A 21,804-nucleotide genomic window follows, 5' to 3' on the forward strand; every position below is an offset into this window, starting at 1 on the left:
CCCTCACTTCCACGCGTAGGCTCCCGGCGCCCCATGCTCGGCCCCCTGCCCCCACGCACCAACGACACAGGCTCTGGCGCTCAGCCTCCCGCGCCGCCCCAAGGCCCCGCGCGCTACACGGGTGAGCTCAACCCCGCCTGCCACAAGCCGCGCAGGTGATCTCCACCCCTGCCTTCGCCTGCTGATTCTTGCTAGCTTTGCCTTGCGAGTCTGCTCAATAGCTTGTGTGTTAATCTAGTAGAACTTCTCGGTCATCTAGCTATTAGCTCTTGTTTGATGCTACTTCACTCAAGGCTATGGTGAAAATGATTCGTGAAAACCATGAAGCTGTTTGATCTTGCATGATCTGTTCTTAGTAATTTTGCTTGCTAGATGTCATTCTGAAGTAGTAGATGCAATAAGAGAATACAGAGATGCTCTTCTGCAGTTCTGCTTGCCTGAGATGTTTCAAATTTGGATTTGTGAGCTCTAGAATTCTTTTGGATGAGTAAATTGAAATGGCAGCGCTTGCCATATAAAAGTTGCTTATGTTACCTATCGATGTCAACCAGGTTTTTACACCTTTTACCAAATGGACAGTTGCCTGATTAATCTAGCTACTTTCAGATTGAAAGCAGTTGCTTGATTAATCTAGATAATTTAGCAACATTTGTGGAGAGTAAGATGCCATCTAGTATGGGGCTTATGAAACTCAAGCTTTGTGGAATAGAGAGCATGTGCTACTTAATTTAAGTATGTAGCTAGAGTGGTGAATGCATATTAGCTAGAAAATTTATGGTTCAAGTATCGTGTCTATTTCACTTCTTTCCAAATCGGATATAATTCCTGTTGATAACTAAGTAGTTGTAGTGTTTTTCATAAGATTTCCAAATTGTTAAAGAACAATATTTTTGGTTAGCTAGAACTCCAGATATGAATTTCTAAACTTCCTGTCAGGTTGTGCTCCTTTTGTGCAGTATACTTGCCACGTTTCTGTAGGCTGGCTTGTTCTTGAGGTTGCCATACATCTATTGAGCATTTCCTCCATTTTGTGCCAGTTGTTAACTCTTTATGCTGTACATCATGATTTAACCTGCACTCTTTCTGTTCTGGTAAAAGGGTTAAGGTTCCAAGGGGTTATTGCTGTGCTAGAAATTTCTGCTGCTTGGTAGGCTAGATGTGTTCATAGGTAGCTTAACCTTGTGGGCTTAGCCTTATTTCTTGTCATCTTGTGTTCTTCTTGTTAATGTTGTACACTCGGATTTAACTTATGAGATACAATTTTGTAGTTAAGATGTACCTTGCCATGGCAGCAAATCTGCTCTGTTCTTTTTATTTTTTATCATTTTCTTTACTTTCCATGGTTGAGTGTCCAAGTTGTAGCCACATTCCTTTATCAAAAAATAACCAGTTTATGTACATGATTTTAATCATATTGATGGTCAAATTTTTAGTAGTTTGATGAAATGGATCTTAGGATGTCAAAGAAACAGGCAAGTGATCAATGTTTTGAGGCAATTTAGTTTATCCAGCAAGAAGTATAGCATATGTAAATATTTTGTTAATATAAACTTAGGTTAAAACATATAAGTTCCATTTTACGTGTTAACTGCTCTCTAATCCTGTTATTTTCATTACTTACTCCACTTCATTTTTTCCAAATACCTATGTTTTCCCAGGATGACACTGTTTTTATCTTGTAATTCTTAATGAACTGGTGCTTATAGCTGATTATTTTAGATACAACTGTTTGTATATACTACTACTACTACTATACTGAACTACTACTACTACTACTCTACTCTACTGAACTACTACTACTCTACTTACTATTGCTAGCTACTCCTACTACTACTAGCTGCCTGCTACTCTACTCTCTTCCCTAGGTACTGGCTGCTACTCTTAACTACTGGCTGCTACACTTCTCTACTCCTCCTCTACTCTACTCCTCTACTATTACTCTATCTACTATTACTCCTCCTCTACTCTAATCCATTATTTACCATATCTAAGTTACCAGATTTTGATCTACAGGGGTCTTCCAACCATATGGCAGCAGTCAACTGTTTTTTGGCTATTTTTCCTATCCTCTATATTTGGGAAGCAGCAGCTGCTTTTTTACACCTTTTCCCCTCTATGTTTGCTAAGCAGCTATTGCTTTTTTGCCAAATCTCCCCTCTCCTCTCCTCTCCTTTGTTTTCCGATGATGAAATTACTTAAGTCCATACATTATATGGAATATGAGTTGATGATCAAGAACTTATGAGGAACTTGGCATCATTAGCAGCCACCCCTACATTACATTCTCCTCTCTTCTCTGTTATGATGCCTTGATGCTCCAAGTTCAAGATCAGATGATGATTGACATGTTTCTGAGGCCTCTACTACTGCTACTTCTCGTTTATAGACTTTTTTGATTTCTTATACCTTCTTGTATACCTAAAGCACACTTTCTTGCATCTATTAGAACAAAGCACGAAATAATGTCATGGACACCAGACAGTGCAGCCTGATGCCCCAAGCATGATGAGCAGCCATCCTATGAGGAGCAAGCATTAGAGGACCAGCTTACTCAGGAGCAGTTCGATAATGAGGTAGAAAAGGATCTAGAACTGATGCTTACTCAGGAGCTATGTGACGAGGAGGAAGGGGGAGTAGAAGGAATAGCAGGAGAGGCTGCTGAAGGCGAAGAAGAAGAGGATGATGATGATGAGGACTCAGAAGAGGGATATGTAAGTCCCGAGGATCCTTTCACACGTGAAGCCAGAAGGAGACCAATGGAGAAAGATTTGGACAAGGATTTTAATCCGAACGAGGAGGTAGGGAAAAGCCTTAGCTTGTAAATTTTGCTAAAGCTTTGGCTGTGTTACCTCTGCTAACACTTTGACCTATCGTATATACAGGTCCCTCCTAAAACTCGGAAAAGACGATGTCGATGTCCGCGACATCTCACTGGACAAGATGGAGTAGAGGAAAGGAGAGCAGAGGCAACAGCCACAGAAACGGATCACGATGCCTCTGCTCCACAACCTCAAGACACAACCATGAATACTAAGCCTAAGAGGAAACGAGGGGATAGAAAAGAAAATCTATATCCAGATAAGGCATGCTATGTGATAATAGAGGTCGGGCCAGCAGGGGAGATCCTTGAGCCGAAGGAATTAAGAGGATGATTCCATAATGCGATCGAGGCCCTAGTAAGAGATAAATTGAACCCAGCAATCCCTAACTAGAAAGAGGTACTAGAGAACAAAAAAATGAACTATGGGATAGGCAGCTGAAGCTCAATTTTAGATTTCTGGAGGGTAAGCACGAACTAGTAAAAAATGCTTTCAGGATGATGGGAGTGTCATTCCGACGTTGGAGGTCGGAGCTCAACATGAAGTATATCCAAAAGGGGTTAACTCCCTTCAACGAGTTCGGCAAAATAACTCCTAGTCAATGGGAGGAGCTCGTGGCTCAGAAGAATTCACTAGAGGCATTGGAGCTCAGTGCCCGTAACACCAAGCTAGCGAAGAGGAACAAACACCACCATCATCTAGGCCCTGGTGGCTACTATGCCAAGGAAGAGCAGTTTAGGAAGATGGACGAAGAGGCCGCAGCTGCTGGGAATATCAATGTGACGAATTTGAAGGTATGCTCAAGGAATTGGATATATACGAGGAGTACAGAATCATCCGGCAGTAATCTTAAGTTTGATAAGCCGGAGACCCAAGAGGCAGTATCAAGGATACTGAAATATGCTGAAGACAAGGAGAAGGGTTCATTCAATCCTTCTAGAGAGAGAGACGAGCTTAGCCTTGGCTTGGGAAACAAGGAGCACACAGGCCGCACCAAGGGGCTCGAGAAATGGATAACCTAGAAGCAAGAATTCCAAGAGGACAGGCACATGTACAAGAAACATAGCAGAGACCAGGAGACTAGTCTTGAGCTCCAAGTGAAGGCTCTAGTTGCGAAGGCGCTAGAGGAGCAAGGACTGTCTATGGAGCCACGGATATTAGTGACGCCACCGATAGAAGTGACATTAGTTGGCAGCCCTTCGAAAGTTCCTAGCAGCCAATGTTCCACTACAGCCACAACCCCCGTCGATCGCATACGGGAACAAACTAGTTGCACCTTGGTGTTTCTCAGCGGCCGGCAGAACACTATGATGGAGGTGGCAACGGGTGTGGCACATCCTCCTGGTGGCTTACACCACAATAATAAGATACCACCGGACTACACTAGGGTCGAGGTGCATACAGTGAAGCCCGAGTTCATGCAGTGGAGGATAGACTACGCAACTCCCGAGGGGCTGGTGTTACTCGGAGACATTATGGGGTAGTTCATCCTCTCGCACAAACGGGACATTATATTGACTGCTTCTTCGCCGCCTCCCCCTCTCCCAAATTTGGAGCGAGTTGTTGAGGTCGGGGAGATATTTTCACCGTCTCATGACCACCACATTCCTAAGATGCCACATTCTTGCCCGCCTCCTAGCGAGCATGTGCCTGATGAGATGCCATAACTTTCTCCAGCTCGTATCGAGCAAGTGCATGATGAGATGCCATAGTCTTCTCAACAAGCACAGCCGATACATGAACGAGTGCCTCTTGAAGAAGGTGATGCACAAGAAGATGAGGACGTACCTGAATGGGAACTTTGAAAAAAGATTCCAATCAACATAAGGCCAGTTTATGTTCCGATCAAAGACGTCTTGTTGGTGTCCAAGTGGTATTCCCATGACCAGTTCAAGTCTGAGAACCAAGTTAAAAAAGTCCCATCACGGGGTTTTGAGGAGGCCATCACTAGCAAACTCCACCAAATTACAAAGCAGTATCCAAATGTTGATGCCAGCGAATGGTCAAAGGATTGCCCGAAAACATATAAAAGAGGCAAGCCCTTTCTACCAAACCAGGACATCCAGCGCCTACCACTTAGAATGAGAAGGTTCCATAATTGGTACTTGCGTGTTCTCCCAACGAGCATAGATCTTATATAAGCATGCTTCCCCACCGGCACATTTTGAAGCCTAGCCGGGAAAATTGTCTTTGACTTCGATGACATGCACACATGCTTTCACCTGGGAGAAATAGAGATGCATCTAATTCGCACGTGGTGCATGTAAGTCCTTGTCCTCCCGATATGATATGAATGTAATCTTTGAATTTAGTTGTAACTAACCCACGCTGTAATTTGTAGAATGTAAGTGCACATTGTCAAACAAATGCCAAGTGTGAAAGCCGGGTATCTAGACCCTCAAGCTATAGCCCAAACAAATTTTAATTACCCTAAACGGTGGACACTGGATGCCAAAGAGCTAGCTGCTGCAAAGACTCTTCGGGAGAAAGAGCGTATCCGTATGGCGAAACTAAGGGAAGAGTCCCTTAAGGTTGCGGCATATATTGCCCTGGCTTTCAAAAATCTCCAACAACACTCTACTATATGGCTACCATACAACTTCGAGTAAGTTCAACTCTATACTTAAAGCTTTGTTCGATCTATTTTATTCGATGCAAAAGAGCTTATCTAGTTCTATGATTAAATCCATGCAACAACCACTGGATTTGTATAGGCATCGATGTCGGGAGGAGCATGACATGGGTCTTTGATTCATTAGATAGGGACATGGTGACATACAAAGACTTCATATCGATTTTCAAGACGTATACATATCGACAATCCTCATTAGCTTATATGTTTGTATACATACTTGTAACGTTCACTTTTGGATACTAACAGGTTGTATTTGCTAAAATAATTCGAACAGAACATTTAGGTTCTATGTCACTAATCATCATGGAAGACATGATCTAACAAGGAAGGAAAAACTGGCTATAAAAATACTATGTGCGGTAAGTGTAACTTACTTTTTTAGTACTCCGTTACATGGCTGTCAAAAGCATTACTTAACATTTTCATATGCAAAACACACAGTGCCCCAAGCAGAAGCCTGGGAGTGTACATTGTGGATACTATATATGTTCTATGATGAGTAACACCGGTGCCTACAGGAGACACCCCTTAAGGGTAAGTTTGAACCTTCACCCATAGTATAAAAACTTCATACATGGTATGAAATACTAAACCGAAACTTGTTCTCTTGTAGTGGAGAGAAGAGAAAGGAATGAAAAGAGACCCATATAAGGATGACCAACTCTTATAGCTCATCGGCGACCTTTGCAACTTCATATTGGACCACATTGTACACGTCAGAGGCGCCTACCATGACCGAGAGTCTGAGTTAGGTACAAATCCTCAGTACCAACACTTTTGTGAGACTGAAAGGCTAGTTCTAGGACGTTGATAACAATGTGTATGGAATTTATATATTTAATGATGGATTGTATATATTCTTGTGAATTGGACTTGTAATTGTAGTTTATATAATACTCTTGTGCTTGTAGTCGTGGTCGCGGGGCGTTCGGCAACGCGAACGCGGTTTGGAACGTTGGTCGCGGGGCGTTCGGCAACGCGAACGCGGTTCGGGTTTGAAACGTTGGTCGCGGGGCGTTCGGCAACACAAACGCTGGTCGCGGGGCGTTCGGCAACGCGAACGCGGTTCGGAACGTTGGTCGCGGGACGTTCGGCAACGCGATTTTGAATTGTAAATTTAATTTTTTTTTTGCAGAAAAACATACTATAGGGGCGGTTCTAGATTGAACCGCCCCTATAAACAGGTATTTGTAGGGGCGGCTGGTACTACAGCCGCCCCTACAAATCGATTTGTAGGGTCGGCTGGTAATACGAGCCGTCCCTATAAATCGATTTGTAGGGGCGGCTGGTAATACGAGCCGCTCCTACAAATCGATTTATAGGGGCGGCCTTAGAACCACCCCTACAAATGCATGATTTGTAGAGACGATTCGATAGGGGCGGCTGACCAAACCGCTCCTACAAAGGCTTACCAGCTGCCCCTAGAAATGCTTTTTGTAGTGGGAGTTGCCTAAGCATGTTTGTTTCAAGGGTGACAATGGCTTGTACCTCAGTGCACGGATCATTCAGGGCTACAACTCTTTGCAATTCTCATTGAATGATATGGGTGATCCAACCATAACGCATACCATTCATACCAACACCAATGGTACCATCCGCATAAAGTCTGACCATTTCGGCAAGTTCTGGAGGCGTAGCCCAAACTGGATCTGGGCGGAATCTGATGACACCATCAGCAGCAACCCTGACACCGTGTTCCGGGTAGTCAAGTTTGGTGACATTTTTGCGCTTCAGAACCTCGGCAACAACTACTACTGCACAAGGTTGACTACTGAACGCAAAGTGAGTTGTCTCAACGCCTCTGTTCCAAGCATTAATAAGTGGGCACACCTACGGATTGAAGAAACAGTCCTTTCTCGGAGGATTTAGGGCTTGGTTGGTTAGAGACCTGGACAACTTGGCCGGTAAAAAGCGGTGCCTGAGAGTTGTCTGGAAATTCGATGGTTTTTGCTTGGCGAGACAACTTTAAAGGATATGTGTTTGGTTGGAGACATATGCCTGGAAACACTAATTAAGACATTGCGTATTAGTCTTGTATATTGCTATAACTATTCATAGAGAATTGTACATATTTGAATCAGATAATTGATTTATGTTGTCACAACGTTGTCTGTTATTTTGAAAAGAAAAAAAGAAAGAAAAAGAAAGACCGAATGGTGCTAATCACCTCCATTAGTGCCAGACAAATACGGTTGCCTGTGGCCATGCGTCTAGAAACATGTGCCGGAGCCAGGCAACCAACGCTAATTACCACCAGGCCAGACAACAGGATCGAAGTTCAGGGTTGCAACCAAATAAGGTAGAGGCACATCACAGGCAGCGTCCAGTCCGGACAGCTACTCTCCAGGGACTGTTATTGACAGAACTGCTACGACCAGTGTGGCTAAGCTAACCCTGAAGTACGGTGTGACCAAGAGAAGAACGTGGGATTCAAGTGTCTCGTTGAAGCTAGGCGTCGCAACCACCATTCAAGCTGGAGTCCCACAAGTTTCAAGCTCATCGCACTACTACAGAATTTAACTATAGGGGTGGCTTTAGAGCCTCTGTAGAGGCGGCTGCGCCAGTCACCCTTCCCAGAGTGTTCCTACAGAGGGTGCCTCTGTAGGGGCGGTTTCCTGACCGCCACTGCAGTACCCTCTGTAGGGGCGGCTGTTGTTTTCAGCCGCCCCTACAGTTCCCTCTGTAGGGGCGGCTGGTGTTTTCAGCCGCTCCTACAGTGCCCTCTGTAGGGGTGGCTAGTAATATCAGCCGCCCTGTAGTGGACTTCTGTAAGGGCGGCTGTATCACTAGCCGCCCCTGTTGTGTGTATTTGTAAGGGCGGTTCAATCAAGAACCGCCCCTACAGTGGATTTTCCAGCAAAAAAATAAATAATTCAAATTCAAATATATATATATATATATAATTCAAATCAAGTAACAACAATCTTTTCTCAACTCTGACATATATTTAAGCATTTCTAGGAAGTACACCAATTCACACTAAACATTTTGACACTGATTTCACAAAATCACAGCAAGTAAATACAACTAGAATAATAAAGTTCAAACATTTACTCTAGCCAATACTGAAAATTCAGTACATTTGATGCAGTCACAACTACACATGCAGATATTGCTACTGCTAAGAAATCTCCATGGAGACAAATAATTGTTAAGAACAATCATGCAAGGACAGCTACAGGGAAAACCAATTTCAACAGAGATAGATTCATTACATATGAAAGCCCTCACCTTGAGGATTTGTACTTAACATTGTCAAATATTTTGGATACAAACTTTCCTACAAATCAACATGTTTGATGTCTGCTGTTGGGCCATAGAATAGTGAGACATGAGAATTACGTATAGTATTTAATTATTGGATAAAGAACAATAATTAGCAAACATAGAAGTTCCTAGTAGTGAAAACATATATACACATGTAGCTATAAATTAAAATATACTGACAAATGAAAAGATATAGATTGTTTGCCCCCTGAAAATGATTCATGTTCAGAACAGATAATAAGAGTTTGAAATCTAAAGTTTTGTGGCATTCTGTAATAGAAGGAATCACTAGGAATCACTTTTGTTTACACTAGTGCATGTCTGGTCAAAATATCTATACTTGGGCTATTGAGATATGAACCAAAGCATACAGTACTACTACACATGCTTTCAGAAAAGTATACTACGCCGGATTTTAGTTTTCAGCGATGGAATGTACTTCCTGTAATGACAGATAATAATCAGCACCCAAAGCAAATAGCTGCTGGTCCTTACCTTGCCATATGGCGAGACTAGCTACTAAAGTGTCACGATCTTGTCCCCCAGCTTGTGGCTCCTCATACATGGTGCCTAACATAAAGTAAAACCAGAAAAAAAATCAGAATCAGAAAAGGAAAACAAAAAGACAAGCCTCTTGAAATGTTTAGCAGTATTGACTAATAATTGTTCTATTAATAAATACTAACATAATAATTCATCAACATGCACTAGACCCTACCATAAGATAAGAGAGTTGTATTAACAAACAAAGACAAATTAGATATTTTGGTGGCACTAGATAAATAAGCAAGTTTCAACTGACTAAACTTTTCAGCCCTGCAGTTCTTCAGATACTAGAAAAATGCATAAAAAGTACGGGTAACAAAAAGATATTACAAAGAGGAACACACTAAAATGTTTGGCAAAAAGAGGCCAAATATATCCACATGAAAAGCAGGATAGAACGCGCCAAAGCAGAATTTTAATCCTACAGCATCCAAAAATGACACAATCTGATCGTCAACTACAGCAACTAAAAACATGGAAGATTACACAACTCTTCTTGCCTTTTGGATCGTGCAAGTGCAAGGTGCCAACAATTGGAGAAAGCAGCTGAAATTCAGACATGGGTTAGTGCATTAATTTCATCCCACACAAAAAAAAATAATCAGTAGTAGATTTTAAGCTTGCAACAGCATATCAATGTCAGAAACTGAGAAGCAGCAGCATTCAGTAAGCTAACAGGTTAGTGCATGGATAGGGACCATGCCTATCTCAGGGTTTGTGTTGTCGACTTCAAGTTGGTAATGACGACAAGCCTCTTGAAAATGCCTCAGCGCTGCCAAAGAGAACAGAATCACACAATCTTAGAAACATTGCGATAGAAACATTTTCCCTGAGAGGTAACTCAAGTATCTAAAAATATTACCCAAGTATGAATGACTACAGCTTCACTGTATCAGCCTAACCAGCTTAATTGGACTTCATGTTCAGTCCCAGAAAAATGAGGCCCGACAAAATTCTTCTGATAATTTATCAGGTCTGACTCCCGCAGTTCAAACACAGTACTACAACATTTTGAGTATGCTACAAGTGGCATTTTTTACATCAGGACTAAAACACTAGAATAAGATCACAAAAAGTTGTATTTTGTCATTGGCAACAAGAGCTGACCTTATTGCAAACAGAGCAACATATTTCATGTCTGAGTTACAATATCTGATTTAAGTACAAGTTGTAAAGGATGGAGCCAGATATGCACAAACTAGCAAATAAAAATGGATGCTCAGAGTATTTAATGATCAATTAGGACTCAGAGTAACAGGAACTAGATTGCCGCTGAACCAAATAAAAATAGTCTTGAGAGCACATACTAGCAAATAATCTGCTCACTAATTAACTGTAATACGGCCATATAGGTGAGCTGTAGCACAAATAATACTAGATCCGTACAGCGGCAACCGTAACCCTAGATCCCCAAACACATGTCCATAATCCATCCATGCACAAATCCAACAGGAGTAGGGGCTCACCGCAGTAATGGATGTCCGAGTTGGGAGAGAAGCAGGCGGGGAACACCGCAACGAGGGGGAAGCACGGGCTCGGGCCCACGGTCACGGCCAAATCTGGGCGCACGCGGCCTCTGAGCTCGCCCTGCGCGGCGCGGCTGCCCGTGCCCGCCTGGCCAGGAGGGGTGGTGCAGCTAGGGCTGCTGGGTTGCTACGAATCCGGCCCAGCGAGGTCAAGGGCACGGCACGCCCTGCGGCCGCCCAACCAAGGGCACGTGCGGTGGTGCAGCAGGCACGCAGCTACCAGCGCGCAGCCCGCCCAAGCGCTGGGAGCGGTGACCTAAGGGGTTGGGGCATCACCACGTCGTCGCGTCGTCAACCTGGTGAAGGCAGGGGGGGCGCCAGAGACTGAGGGATGGGATGCATGGGAGGAGACGGGGTGGGGACTGGGGAGGCGAGTGGTGGAGAGGATAAGGTTGGGTCGGGGGTTTGGGGTCTTGGCCGACTAGAATAAGGTGTGCGTGGGTTGTGTTTTCTTTTCTTTTCTTTTCTTTTCTTTTCTTTTTTCCTTTTTTCTTCTTTCCCTTCTTTTCCTCTATTCTTTTTTTCATTCTTTTGTTTTTTCTCTTCTACGCCTTATATGATACAAGGATGCAATTATATACGTATATAGTTATGGTTATGACAACACTCCCCTCCACAAACTTTTCTAAGGCATATTAGTGATATTTTTGCATCTTAAATTATCTTGTGTGCATATATATGATAAAAAAAAAGTAAAACTCACAGGTTCCATGTTAGTCTAAAGAAAAATTGATATTTCACGTAACCAACACAAAAATATTAAGCACATAAGAAAAATTCCCAATTGTGCTATGTTGTTGTCATGTCATATTATCGTGCACAAAGATTGCCACATAACAGAATTGGACAAGCTTTGGGACATTTTTTGTGACATAAACTTGTTCACTAATCTTACACATGTCTCATATATTTTATTTTGGTCATTTCTACAACTTTTATTTCTTCATTTGATAAATTCTACAACTTTTATTTTGGTCATTTCTTTATTTGACAAATTCTTAGCACACATTGTTCACTAATCTTACACGTGTCTCATATACTTTATAAAACTTTATAAGAGATGAGTCACATTTGTTAACAATGTCATTACCACTTTGTCATATGAAGAAATGACCAATACAAAAGTTGTAGATCTTGATGAGTTATTCAACTTTGGTATTTATCACTTTTTCAGCTGAAATCATTTGAGGTACCAAAATCTTATCTGAAGTTGCATTTTTTTTAAATTCAAAATTTAAATTGCTCAAACTTTTCATATGTATATATTGACAAAACCAACAAAATAAATTGATAGAGAATGATTTTAGAAAATTTTAGCAAAAAAATCATCAGATTTAGAGTTTGTATGAGGAAGAAAAACTAGTTACAAAATTGACCCACAGATTAAAAAAAGAAATCACATAATTCACTATGATCATAAAAGGATCATTTTAGAACAGTGTGATTTCTCTTTTTAATCTGTGGGTAATCTTTATAACTAGTTATTCTCCCTCATACTAACTTCCAAATGTGATGGTTTTTTTTCTAAAAATTTCTAAAATCATGCTTCAGCATTTAAGTTTGATCAAACTTGGATGTGACAATGTTTTACACATTTTAAAATTTAAAATTTGAAATTTGACAAGTTCGAACCAAATTTTAAAACCCTAAATGATTTCAGATGTAAAAGTGATGAATACAAAAGTTGTTCAACTCATCAAGATCTACAACTTTTATTTTGGTCATCTTGTCATTTGATAAAATTTGAACCTTTCAAATTTGAAATTTTAAAAAATAACAAGTTCGAACCAAAATTTGAGACCCAAAATGATTTCAACATAAAAAGTGATGAATACCAAAGTTGTTCAACTCATTAATATCTACAACTTTTATTTTAGACATCTTGTTATTTGATAAAATTTGAACATTTCAAATTTGAAATTTTGAAAAACGACAAGTTCGAACCAACATTTGAGACCCAAATTGATTTCAACAAAAAAGTGATGAATACCAAAGTTGTTCAACTCATGAATATCTACAACTTTTATTTTGGTCATTTCTTCATTTGATAAATTCTTAACATACATTGTTCACTAATGTTACACATGTCTCATATAGTATATAAAACCTTATGAGAGATGTGTCACATTTGTTAACAATGTCATTACCACTTTGTCACATGAAGAAATGACCAATACAAAAGTTGTAGATCTTGATGAGTTACTCAACTTTGATATTTATTACTTTTTTAGCTGAAATCATTTGGGGTACCAAAATCTTGTCTGAAGTTGATTTTTTTTTAAATTCAAATTTTAAATTGCTCAAACTTTTCATATGTATATATTGATAAAAATAACAAAATAAATTGATAGAGAATGATTTTAGAAAATTTTAGAAAAAAAATCATCAGATTTAGAGTTTGTATGAGGAAGAAAAACTAGTTACAAAGTTGACCCACAGATTAAAAAAAGAAATCACACAATTCAATATGATCATAAAAGGATCATTTTAGAACAGTGTGATTTCTCTTTTTAATCTGCGGGTAAACTTTGTAACTAGTTGTTCTCCCTCATATTAACTTCCAAATATGATGGTTTTTTTCCTAAAAATTTCTAAAATTATGCTTCAGCATTTAAGTTTGATCAAACTTAGGTGTGACAATGTTTTACACATTTTAAAATTTGAAATTTGACAAGTTCGAATCAAATTTTAAAACCCTAAATGATTTTAGATGTAAAAGTGATGAATACAAAAGTTGTTCAACTCATTAAGATCTACAACTTTTATTTTGGTCATCTTGTCATTTGACAAAATTTGAACCTTTCAAATTTGAAATTTTAAAAAATGACAAGTTCGAACCAAAATTTGAGACCCAAAATGATTTCAACATAAAAAGTGATGAATACCAAAGTTGTTCAACTCATTAATATCTACAGCTTTTATTTTAGACATCTTGTCATTTGACAAAATTTAAACCTTTCAAATTTAAAATTTTGAAAAACGACAAGTTTGAACTAACATTTGAGACCCAAATTGATTTCAACATAAAAAGTGATGAATACCAAAGTTGTTCAACTCATGAATATCTACAACTTTTATTTTGATCATTTCTTCATTTAACAAATTCTTAACACACATTGTTCACTAATCTTACACGTGTCTCATATAGTTTATAAAACTTTATGAGAGATGTGTCACATTTGTTAACAATATCATTACCACTTTATCATATTAAGAAATAACCAATACAAAAGTTGTAGATCTTGATGAGTTATTCAACTTTTGTATTTATCACCTTTTCAGCTGAAATCATTTGGGGTACCAAAATCTTATCTGAAGTTGCATTTTTTTTAAATTCAAAATTTAAATTGCTTAAACTTTTCATATGTATATATTAACAAAACCAACAAAATAAATTGATAGAGAATGATTTTAAAAAATTTTAGGAAAAAAATCATTAGATTTGGAGTTAGTATAAGACACTGTTTGCCTAAACGGTCGTTAGCCCGTTTAAACACCATGTAAACGCAACACGGTGGTGCGCCGTTTCCGTTTAATCACCCGTTTACCCCGTTTAATTGGCCGTTTAGCCCGTTTAATGAAACGTTTTGCCCGAATAATGGCTAAACGGTAGGTGACCAACTATTTACCATTTAGCGTTTAGGAAAACACTGGTATGAGAAAGAAAAACTAGTTACAAAGTTGACCCACAGATTAAAAAAAAATCACACTATTTACTATGATCATGTAAGGATCATTTTAGAACAGTGTGATTTCTTTTTTTCATCTGTAGGTAAACTTTGTAACTAATTGTTCTCCCTCATACTAACTTCCAAATGTGATAGTTTTTTTCTTAAAAAATTCTAAAATCATGCTTCAGCATTTAAGTTTGATCAAACTTGGATGTGATAATGTTTTACACATTTTAAAATTTAAAATTTGAAATTTAACAAGTTCGAACTAAATTTTAAAACCCTCAATGATTTTAGATATAAAAGTGATGAATACAAAAGTTGTTCAACTCATCAAGATCTACAACTTTTATTTTGGTCATCTTGTCATTTGACAAAATTTGAACCTTTTAAATTCGAAATTTTAAAAAATGACAAATTCATACCAAAATTTGAGACCCAAAATGATTTCAACATAAAAAGTGATGAAGACCAAAGTTGTTCAACTCATTAATATCTACAACTTTTATTTTAGTCATCTTGTTGTTTGATAAAATTTGAACCTTTCAAATTTGAAATTTTGAAAAACGACAAGTTCGAACCAACATTTGAGACCCAAATTGATTTCAACATAAAAAGTGATGAGTACCAAAGTTGTTCAACTCATGAATATCTACAACTTTATTTCGGTCATTTCTTCATTTGACAAATTCTTAGCACACATTGTTCACTAATCTTACACATATCTCATATAGTTTATAAAACCTTATGAGAGATGTGTTACATTTGTGAACAATATCATTACCACTTTGTCATATGAAGAAATGATCAATACAAAAGTTATAGATCTTGATGAGTTATTCAACTTTGGTATTTATCACTTGGATGTGACAATATCAGCATTTAAGTTTGATCAAACTTGGATGTGACAATGTTTTACACATTTTAAAATTTAAAATTTGAAATTTGACAAGTTTGAACCAAATTTTAAAACCCTAAATGATTTCAGAAGTAAAAGTGATAAATACAAAAAGTTGTTCAACTCATCAAGATCTACAACTTTTATTTTGGTCATCTTGTCATTTGATAAAATTTGAACCTTTTAAATTTGAAATTTTAAAAAATAACAAGTTCGAACCAAAATTTGAGACCCAAAATGATTTCAACATAAAAAGTGATGAATACCAAAGTTGTTCAACTCATTAATATCTACAACTTTTATTTTAGACATCTTGTCATTTGATAAAATTTGAACCTTTCAAATTTGAAATTTTGAAAAAGACAAGTTCGAACCAACATTTGAGACCCAAATTGATTTCAACAAAAAAAGTGATGAATACCAAAGTTGTTCAACTCATGAATATCTACAACTTTTATTTTGGTCATTTCTTCATTTGATAAATTCTTAACATACATTGTTCACTAATGTTACACATGTCTCATATAGTTTATAAAACCTTATGAGAGATGTGTCACATTTGTTAACAATGTCATTACCACTTTGTCACATGAAGAAATGACCAATACAAAAGTTGTAGATCTTGATGAGTTATTCAACTTTGATATTTATCACTTTTTTAGCTGAAATCATTTGGGGTACCAAAATCTTGTCTGAAGTTGAATTTTTTTAAATTCAAATTTTAAATTGCCCAAACTTTTCATATGTATATATTGATAAAAATAACAAAATAAATTGATAGAGAATGATTTTAGAAAATTTTAGGAAAAAAATCATCAAATTTGGAATTTGTATGAGGAAGAAAAACTAATTACAAAGTTCACCGACACATTAAAAAAATCACATAATTCACTATGATCATAAAATGATCATTTTAGAACAGTGTGATTTCTCTTTTTAATCTGTGGGTAATCTTTATAACTAGTTGTTCTCCCTCATATTAACTTCCAAATGTGATGGTTTTTTCCTAAAATTTTCTAAAATCATGCTTCAGCATTTAAGTTTGATCAAACTTGGATGTGATAATGTTTTACACATTTTAAAATTTCAAATTTGAAATTTGATAAGTTCGAACCAAATTTTAAAACCCTAAATGATTTCAGATATAAAAGTGATGAATACAAAAGTTGTTCAACTCATTAAGATCTACAACTTTTATTTTGGTCATCTTGTCATTTGACAAAATTTGAACCTTTCAAATTTGAAATTTTAAAAAATGACAAGTTCGTACCAAAATTTGAGACCCAAAATGATTTCAACATAAAAAGTGATGAATACCAAAGTTGTTCAACTCATTAATATCTACAACTTTTATTTTAGTCATCTTGTGTTTTGACAAAATTTGAACCTTTCAAATTTGAAATTTTGAAAAAACGACAAGTTCGAACCAACATTTGAGACCCAAATTGATTTCAACATAAAAAGTGATGAGTACCAAAGTTGTTCAACTCATGAATATCTACAACTTTTATTTTGGTCATTTCTTCATTTGATAAATTCCTAGCACACATTGTTCACTAATCTTACACATGTCTCATATAGTTTATAAAACCTTATGAGAGATGTGTCACATTTGTTAACAATGTCATTACCGCTTTGTCATATGATGAAATGACCAATACAAAAGTTATAGATCTTGATGAGTTATTCGACTTTGGTATTTATCATTTTTTAGCTGAAATCATTTGGGGTACCAAAATCTTATCTGAAGTTGCATTTTTTTAAAATTCAAAATTTAAATTGCTCAAACTTTTCATATGTATATATTAACAAAACCAACAAAATAAATTGATAGAGAATGATTTTAGAAAATTTTAGGAAAAAAATCATCAGATTTAGAGTGAGTATGAGGAAGAAAAACTAGTTACAAAGTTGACACACATATTAAAAAAAGAAATCACACTATTCACTATGATCATGTAAGGATCATTTTAGAACAGTGTGATTTCTCTTTTTAATCTGTGGGTAAACTTTGTAACTAGTTGTTCTTTCTCATACTAACTTCCAAATGTGATGGTTTTTTTCCTAAAAATTTCTAAAATCATGCTTCAGCATTTAAGTTTGATCAAACTTGGATGTGACCATGTTTTACACATTTTAAAATTTAAAATTTGAAATTTAACAAGTTCGAACCAAATTTTAAAACCCTAAATGATTTCAGATATAAAAGTGATGAATACAAAAGTTGTTTAACTCATCAAGATGTACAACTTTTATTTTGGTCATCTTGTCATTTGACAAAATTTAAACCTTTCAAATTTGAAATTTTAAAAAATGACAAGTTCGAACCAAAATTTAAGACCCAAAATGATTTCAACATAAAAAGTGATGAATACCAAAGTTGTTCAACTCATTAATATCTACAACTTTTATTTTAGACATCTTGTCATTTGACAAATTTGAACCTTTCAAATTTGAAATTTTGAAAAACGACAAGTTCGAACCAACATTTGAGACCCAAATTGATTTCAACAAAAAAGTGATGAGTACCAAAGTTGTTCAACTCATGAATATCTACAAGTTTTATTTTGGTCATTTCTTCATTTGATAAATTCTTAGCACACATTGTTCACTAATCTTACACATGTCTCATATAGTTTATAAAACCTTATGAGAGATGTGTCACATTTGTGATTAATGTCATTACCACTTTATCATATGAAGAAATGACCAATACAAAAATTGTAGATCTTGATGAGTTATTCAACTTTGGGATTTATCATTTTTTCAGCTGAAATCATTTAGGGTACCAAAATCTTGTGTGAAGTTGTATTTTTTGAAATTCAAATTTTAAATTGCTCAAACTTTTCATATGTATATATTGACAAAACCAACAAAATAAATTGATAGAGAATGATTTTAGAAAATTTTAGGAAAAAAAATCATCAGATTTCATGTTAGTATGAGGAAGAAAAACTAGTTACAAAGTTGACCCACAGATTCAAAAAAGAAATCACACTATTCATTATGATCATGTAAGGATCATTTTAGAACAGTGTGATTTCTCTTTTTAATCTGTGGTTAAACTTTGTAACTAGTTGTTCTCCCCCATACTAACTCCAAATGTGATGATTTTTTTCCTAAAAATTTCTAAAATCATGCTTCAACATTTAAGTTTGATCAAACTTGGATGTGACAATGTTTTACACATTTTAAAATTTGAAATTTGAAATTTGACAAGTTCAAACTAAATTTTAAAACCCTAAATGATTTCTGATGTAAAAGTGATGAATACAAAAGTTGTTCAACTCATCAAAATCTACAACTTTTATATTGGTCATCTTGTCATTTGATAAAATTTAAACCTTTCAAATTTAAAATTTTAAAAAATGACAAGTTCGAACCAAAATTTGAGACCCAAAATGATTTCAACATAAAAGTGATGAATAACAAAGTTTTTCAACTCATTAATATCTACAACTTTTATTTTAGACATCTTGTCATTTGACAAAATTTGAACCTTTCAAATTTGAAATTTTGAAAAACGACAAGTTCGAATGAAAATTTGAGACCCAAATTGATTTCAACATAAAAAGTGATGAATACCAAAGTTGTTCAACTCATGAATATCTACAACTTTTATTTTGGTCATTTCTTTATTTAACAAATTCTTAGCACACATTGTTTACTAATCTTACACATGTTTCATATAGTTTATAAAACCTTATAAGAGATGTATCACATTTGTGAATAATATCATTACCACTTTGTCATGTGAAGAAATGACCAATACAAAAGTTGTAGATCTTGATGGGTTATTCAACTTTGGTATTTATCACTTTTTCAGCTGAAATCATTTGGGATACCAAAATCTTGTCTGAAGTTGCATTTTTTTGAAATTCAAAATTTAAATTGCTCAAACTTTTTATATGTATATATTGACAAAACCAACAAAATAAATTGATAGAGAATGATTTTAGAAAATTTTAGGAAAAAAATCATCAGATTTGGAGTTTATCTGAGGAAGAAAAACTAGTTACAAAGTTAACCCATAGATTAAAAAAAGAAATCACAATATTCACTATATCATGTAAGGATCATTTTAGAACAGTGTGATTTCTCTTTTTAATCTATGGATAAACTTTATAACTATTTGTTCTCCCTCATACTAACTTCCAAATGTGATGGTTTTTTTCTTAAAAATTTTTAAAATCATGCTTCAGCATTTAAGTTTGATCAAACTTGGATGTGATAATGTTTTACACATTTTAAAATTTCAAATTTGAAATTTGATAAGTTCGAACCAAATTTTAAAACCCTAAATGATTTCAGATATAAAAGTGATGAATACAAAAGTTGTTCAACTCATTAAGATCTACAACTTTTATTTTGGTCATCTTGTCATTTGACAAAATTTGAACCTTTCAAATTTGAAATTTTAAAAAATGACAAGTTCGAACCAAAATTTGAGACCCAAAATGATTTCAACATAAAAAGTGATGAATACCAAAGTTGTTCAACTCATTAATATCTACAACTTTTATTTTGGTTATTTCTTCATTTGACAAATTCTTAGCACACATTGTTCACTAATCTTACACATTTCTCATATAGTTTATAAAACCTTAGGAGAGATTTATCACATTTGTGAACAATGTCGTTACCACTTTGTCATATAAAAAAATGACCAATACAAAAGTTGTAGATCCTGATGAGTTATTCAACTTTGGTAATTATCACTTTTTCAGCTCAAATCATTTGGGGTATCAAAATCTTGTCTGAAGTTACATTTTTTTGAAATTCAAAATTTAAATTGCTCAAACTTTTCATATGTATATATTGACAAAAACAACTAAATAAATTGATAGAGAATGATTTTAGAAAAATTTAGGAAAAAAATCATCAGATTTGGAGTTAGTATGTGAAAGAAAAACTAGTTACAAAGTTAACCCACAGATTAAAAAAAGAAATTACACTGTTCACTATAATCATGTAAGGATCATCTAGAACAGTGTGATTTCTCTTTTTAATCTGTGCTTAAACTTTGTAACTAGTTGTTCTCCCTCATACTAACTCCAAATGTGATGGTTTTTTTCCTAAAAATTTCTAAAATCATGCTTCAGCATTTAAGTTTAATCAAACTTGGATGTGACAATGTTTTACACATTTTAAAATTTGAAATTTAATATTTGACAAGTTCAAACCAAATTTTAAAACCCTAAATGATTTCAGATGTAAAAGTAATGAATACAAAAGTTGTTCAACTCATCAGGATCTACAACTTTTATTTTGGTCATGTTGTCATTTGACAAAATTTGAACTTTTCAAATTTGAAATTTTAAAAAATAACAAGTTCGAACCAAAATTTAAGACCAAAAATGATTTCAACATAAAAAGTGATGAATACCAAAGTTTTTCAACTCATTAATATCTACAACTTTTATTTTAGTCATCTTGTCATTTGACAAAATTTGAACCTTTCAAATTTGAAATTTTTAAAAATGACAAGTTCGAACGAAAATTTGAGACCCAAATTGATTTCAACATAAAAAGTGATGAATACCAAAGTTGTTCAACTCATGAATATCTACAACTTTTATTTTGGTCATTTCTTCATTTGACAAATTCTTAGCACACATTGTTCACTAATCTTACACATGTCTCATATAGTTTATAAAACCTTATGAGAGATATATCATATTTGTGAACAATGTCATTACCACTTTGTCATATGAAGAAATGACCAATACAAAAGTTGTATATCTTGATGAGTTATTCAACTTTGGTATTTATCACTTTTTCAGTTGAAATCATTTGGGGTACCAAAATCTTTTTTGAAGTTGCATTTTTTTGAAATTTAAAATTTAAATTGCTCAAACTTTTTATATGTATATATTGACAAAACCAACAAAGTAAATTGATAGAGAATGATTTTAGAAAATTTTAGAAAAAAAATTATTAGATTTGGAGTTAGTATAAGGAAGAAAAACTAGTTACAAAGTTAACCCCCAGATTAAAAAAAGAAATTACACTGTTCACTATGATCATGTAAGGATCATTTTAGAACAGTGTGATTTCTCTTTTTAATCTGTGGGTAATCTTTATAACTAGTTGTTCTCCCTCATATTAACTTCCAAATGTGATGGTTTTTTCCTAAAATTTTCTAAAATCATGCTTCAGCATTTAAGTTTGATCAAACTTGGATGTGATAATGTTTTACACATTTTAAAATTTCAAATTTGAAATTTGACAAGTTCGAACCAAATTTTAAAACCCTAAATGATTTCAGATATAAAAGTGATGAATACAAAAGTTGTTCAACTCATTAAGATCTACAACTTTTATTTTGGTCATCTTGTCATTTGACAAAATTTGAACCTTTTAAATTTGAAATTTTAAAAAATGACAAGTTCAAACCAAAATTTGAGACCCAAAATGATTTCAACATAAAAAGTGATGAATA

At 35.3% G+C, this 21,804-nt stretch overlaps 1 pseudogene; it reads left to right on the forward strand.

Moving 5' to 3' along the window:
* Positions 1 to 5,320: 5,320 nt before the first annotated feature.
* LOC136503349 (uncharacterized) lies at positions 5,321 to 7,974 on the forward strand (annotated as a pseudogene).
* The last annotated feature ends 13,830 nt before the right edge of the window (positions 7,975 to 21,804 follow it).

Source organism: Miscanthus floridulus, chromosome 14, assembly GCF_019320115.1.
Source record: "Miscanthus floridulus cultivar M001 chromosome 14, ASM1932011v1, whole genome shotgun sequence".
NCBI classification, from domain to species: domain Eukaryota; kingdom Viridiplantae; phylum Streptophyta; class Magnoliopsida; order Poales; family Poaceae; genus Miscanthus; species Miscanthus floridulus.